A 5,757-nucleotide genomic window follows, 5' to 3' on the forward strand; every position below is an offset into this window, starting at 1 on the left:
ATATTCATACATATAGAATTAACAGACACATGAGCAATTAAGAATTCATGTACATATTTAACCCTGAGGACAAACATTTACAGCAGCAAAAATTGAGCACAAGGTGTAATAAAACAAATCTTGTACTATTCTTTCTTTTTTACTGCTAGCTTAGTGTGAGATAAGTATGATTTGATAAACATAAGAAAACAAGAACAGAGTTTTGAAGAAAACTTGTTATTTCGTCAGACAGCACAGGAATTCTGCATCAACACATGGAGCATCCTCCAGACATCAAATAATTTCAGGAAATCACTGAGCTCGTCCAACCCTTTGTATTAGATAATTGAAAGTGTACAAAACAAGTGTTCTCATAGAGAAAATTACCAACCCCTTGTGAGTTACTCAGGGGAGTTTATATACAAAAATTTACATCAAAATATCAACGAAATGAGTTATTATCTCATTTATGATATGCTAATCTCCGAAGTGCAGTAGCTGAAGGAGTGAATGCAGCCGAAATTCCTTTATGCTTCAGCTGTCAAATAGTCAGAAGATATTTGGTCTTTATGGCTGTTAGAGTCGGTTGGAGATGCGCTGTTCAAAATTTGGCTAGCTGTCATAGTCTTATGTGATGAGTCATTACTCAGCTGCTTTTAAATGCTAACCCTTTTCTGTTGTTTGTCTTCTAGTGACCTGGAGCTGGCAGTGACCAAACAGCTGGACTTACCGTGGATAAATCTGAAGCATAAACTGCCACCAATCCTCCTTAGGCATTTGATGCCTTCGTATTTTAATCAATGTTTCCTCTGCCTCTGTATGTTTGTAAAGATTGGGAGGAGTCTCGAACAGGTGATTCACCTCATTCTCAATGTAGAACATGCCTTCAAGTTTTTCATATAAACTCTGTCCTGTAGGAGGCCCTGCTGGTTCAGATGTACTGCCAGATGCAATAATCTAATTTTCAATAGTGGTTGCCATTCTATTGGCCTTTTGATCTAGGGAGATCAGCTTTCCTGCACCACTTAGCAAGTTGAGCAGGCCTTTTGCTTGCAGCACTCCCATTTTGGCCTTGTATTCCTCCACATCTGCTTGCATTTCGAAAAATTTCCTCTCTACTGTTTGTATGTAGTTTCTTAGAGTTAGTGCCTTCTTGGCAGAGAGGACAGCTTCTGTTCTGTTGGGAATGCCTATGGCTGCTAATTCTTCCCTTTCCTGTCTATTCAGGAAGTCTATCATCCTGTTTGCCTGTTCTGTTTTGTTTCCTAGTACTGTCTTGGCCTTCTGAATTTCTGCTTGTGCTTGGCCCATCAACTCCATCTGCTCATGTATTATTTTTATTGACCTCCACTGCTGTTTGATGGATTGGCAAATTTTAGCCCATAGGATTCTCTTTATGTCAGCCATAGCTGTCTCTAGGTTCAGCTCCTTTTCTAAGGCCTTTATTTTGTCTCTTTGGGCCTTTATTTCTCTGCCCTGTTCTGCTACAGTCATTTTGGAATGGGTATACTTGGAGTCCAGTTCTGCCAATTTTTCCTTGGCATTCTTTATTTCATCTGCTTGGAGCTCCATTGCTTTGACGGCCTTGGTCAATTATTCTACACTTGGACTGGCATCTGGGGCTGCTGCTGTTCCTGCTGCTTCTGCTGTAGGGGGCACTGCTGCCCCTGAAGTTGCTGTTGTTGTTGATGTAGTTAGAGGAGCTTGGGAAGTGGAATCTGCTTGTTTTTCCTGTAATATTCCTTCCAGCTCTTTCTCCAGTTCCCTAATCCTTTGGTCTTGCTGCATTAGGAGGTCTAGCTGGTCCTCAGCCCGTTTTTGCTTTCGGAGTTCTGCTGTTTGAGGGTGCTCTGTGGGCTGCAGCTTAAACCTCTTCTTCATTGCGTTCAAGTCATCATCCTTTTTCTTCAGGAGGGCCTTTATACCCGTTGGATCACTAGGATCATGTCCTAGATCGATGATGATCTCCTCCAGGGACTTTATCCTGTTGTCTTTGTCTTGGGATGATAATCTCTCAAAATCCAACTGGGTGTTGGTATTTTTTAGGGACTCCTTCAGCTCATGGGCCAAGGTGGCCTTCTCTATTAGGGTCGTATAGACCATCTCTCCAGTTTTCCTGTGGAGTTCAATCTGGTCCATGGGATGTATATCCCTGGCTAGGACCTCCACCCTTGTCTTTATGAAATCTGCAGGTGTCTTAGGCTCCGGCCCCATTGGCTTGAAGTGGCTCAGGAGCAGTCTCTCCTCCTGAATGTCATACACCGACAATAGTCTCTCTTGTTGGGCTGGTGTTGCATCTACGAATTGCTTGTAGACCTCGGCCCTTAGCAGCTCATTCTGAGCTTTTATTTGTTTGAAAGAAGCCTTGGTGCTTTTGGGCTTCTTGGCCAGCTGGGAAGAGGAGGACACCTCTAAGCCATGTTGTAAAGTTTGCTCCTGCTGAAAGGAGCTTGTACCTGTGTGTTGACTGCCCTCCTTGTCTTTTCTTTCACTCTCCAAGACATCATCAGTAATGTCTTCTACCTCTGGGGAGTCTGCTCTTTGCCTTTTGGCTTCTGGCTGGTGGGAGGATCCACTGAGAGGAGTAGACTCTTCTCTACCTCTTTTAGTTCCCCTGTCCTCATGTGCTGGGGTCTGTAAGATTGGGGCAGTTACTGGCTCTTTTTGTGGAGGTGGAATTTGCAGTGTTGGAGCTGCTGGTAGCTGAGTCTGTGGGGGGACATTTTGCCCTTGCTGCTGTTCTTGTTGCTGCCATGTTTGCTGCTCTGCTTCAGGGGCAGGCTTTTCTTTTGTTACCTCCTCTTCTGTGCCCATTATACCCTTGCCTTTATCTATAACTGGTGCTGATGTAGAAGGTGCCTGTGGTGCAGTCTTTGTAGCCGAGGTCCCTTCTCCTATTGAATAAGGCGGTCTGAAAGGTACCTGCTGCACATAGTCTAGGTCAATAGTCTTTTCAAGCTCCCTCCTACTCTTTAGCATTCTTTCTTCCTCAGTTAGATTTTCAACTAGGGTGTCCATCTGCCATTCTTGCAGGTTGGCATATTTTTCAATGTGAGAGTATTGGCAATGTTTAATGCCTATCAACCTATACTTGTTTCTTCTAGTAGTGATGAAACCTTGAGGGTCATAATGGACCCACCGAAAACTATAGGATAACTTGTATTTATCCTTGAGGATTAGGTCTGCCTCTTCCCACCCTTCTTTTTTGTTCATGATGAAGGGGCCTAACTCGTGTTTGAACTTGAGGTGGGCCTTCTTTTTGGCGCTGTGGAAATGGGTGAGGTCTGACTGAATCAACTGCCTGTAATATTCTAAGGCAAATAACCTCATTGGTACATATTTTGGGAGCCTGTATGGACAGAGCTCACAGCCATAGATCCTAATGACAATATGGTTCTCATATAGGTACCAGTCACCTATTTTATATTTTCTAGAAAGCTGCAGGGCTTTCTTTATCTCATTTGATACCCTGGGAGGAGGGGACTTCATCAACAGGCAAGAGACTGGGTAAACAAATTGGTCAACAAATTCACAGTAAGTATAGGGTGAGTTTGTGACTTTATGAAAGACAGAGGTCCAGAAGATAACAGATCTTCTGTCCCCTTTGTGATCCAGCCTTCTGATGTAGCATGGAAAGGCTTCAGAGTGGTAGTACATGAATAGGTAGTAAATATAGGCTGAGTGCCTGAAGACCCCTTGCCTGTCCACCTTGCTCAGCTGATCATGAATCTTATTGGCAATAAATTTAGCAAAGTTATATTTCCTGGCAGGGGGTTGGCGTGGGCTATATGCAGATAGCAACACCAGCATCGTTTTGTCCACATGCTCACTGTTTTTGTATCCCAGCACATAGGCAATCATGTCCAGTAAAAGCCTGCCTATATCATTGAAATGGATACCCAGGTAGGGAGGTGGCTCTGTAGACTGGCACTCAGGTCTCATGAAATCTCTGGTGACCCTTTGAATTTCCTCACTGGTCATCCTTTCACCAGTCTCTATCAAATAGCTCAAGGAAAATGGGATTAGCAATTCTGTCTGATCAAAATGTAACATCTTGTTGATAGACTCAGCATTAATGTAGAAAAGGATTCTTCCAGATGGAGTGCTAACAGTTCTGTGCTGCACATTATAGTTTTCAGCACATAGGTGAATGATCTCAGGGAAGATATTGACAGCTGAGAGACAATAATATGGCAGGTTTGATTCCCATATCCCATGTGTGCCATGACCATCCTTATAGTCCTCCCTCAACTGACTGAAAGTTTGCAAGAAGTCCCTGTTGCCCTCAAAGTCTTCAATAAGACAATCCTTGTCAACCAATGGCAAGGCCTCCAGCTCTCTATTTGTTGGATTCAATGGAGCTACACTGAGGGATGAGGATGCAGAAGCAGCCATTGTAAAACTTGATTTGAAATGAGGTGATGGCAATTGATAGACCAAGTCTGAAGTGTTTTTCTCAGTGAAAATGCAAGCTGGTCTGTGCAGTTTGCTGCAACCTCTCAGGGATGTGAACTGCCAAGGGTAAGTTGCAGAGGTAATGAGGTTTCTTTTGGTAAGAATGCAGCTGGCCTGTACTCGGCAAAAGGGAACAATGTCGAGCACCTTGAGGACAATTTTACGGTTTCAGCCCGTGGAATGACCGCTCTAATGTTGAATTATAGTTCAGGGGTGGTGCAGGTTGCTTGGGCTTACTTTAGGTAACAAGCAGAGTTGAATTTAGGATTTTTACCAGTCTTTTAATGGTGAATTTACAGAGAATTGGAATGCATGGGCAAAGTGGGGAAAACTGGCGAAATACCTGGAAAAACTAGCCTGGAAGCCTGCGGGCCGAGCTGTGGAGGTTTAATGCCGTCGAATTCTGGACTTGTAGCGGTTGAAATGTCAAATTTGATGGCTGGGGACAAATTTCGCGGCAGCTGGTTGACAACGGCTCCTTCTTTTGCGCGTGAAAATGACCGAAAACGGCTCATTTGGTCGTTTATAACGTTAAATTTGGAAAAAGTATGCATTTGGTGCTTTTCCGCCAATGACGTCAGCATGACGTCATGGCGGGGCCTGGGTACGGAGTTGACGTGGCTGCTGAGGTGTGAGCGAGGGTGGCAGGACACGGTGGCGGGTGAATAGGTGGCAGGGGTATGTGGAGGATCACATGGCGCGGGGTGGGCGAAAGGTACTACGTCAGGATGACGCAATGCTGACATAAGGGACGGCGGTATCGGAATAGTGGTAAGCGGGTTCCCCGCACCGCCTTTGCTGGTGAGTGGTATTGGGGAGGGGGTCTCCGAACAACCCCGGCGATTGACACGCGTCCAAGGTACTGAGCGGGAAACCACTTTCCCCGGACGCTAAAGGTCGGCAGGTCGGGGGATGAAAATGACCGCCCACCGTTAGATCTGGGCGGCGGAGATCGGACGGCTGGCGGGTCCTCCGACGGATCGTGCAAGTTGGGGGGGGTCCCGCCGGCCCATTAAAATATTCAATTAAATATTTGGGCGGAGAACTATAGGAAAGTGGGTTTTTCATATATTTTGGGATTTTTTTCGGGTTTTCAAAGGTTTTTTGAAGGGTTTTTACAAGAGAAAGAGGTTTATAGGGGTGATTTTAGCAAGGGAAACAGGGGTTTTTGTTTTTTGAGCAGAGGGATGGTGATGGCTGAGGGAAGAGGTTGTTGCTCATAACCTGAGGTTAGAGCAGCTCCAAGAAAGGGTTGACCACAGTCCCAGATGGACTAAAGTCTCCCTTGACCATTTATTTGGCTATAGTGCCAAGAGGAGGATA

This window comes from Pinus tabuliformis, chromosome 8, assembly GCF_031772625.1.
Source record: "Pinus tabuliformis cultivar Carrire ecotype Pingquan chromosome 8, CPIR1, whole genome shotgun sequence".
Classification (NCBI taxonomy): Eukaryota; Viridiplantae; Streptophyta; class Pinopsida; order Pinales; family Pinaceae; genus Pinus; species Pinus tabuliformis.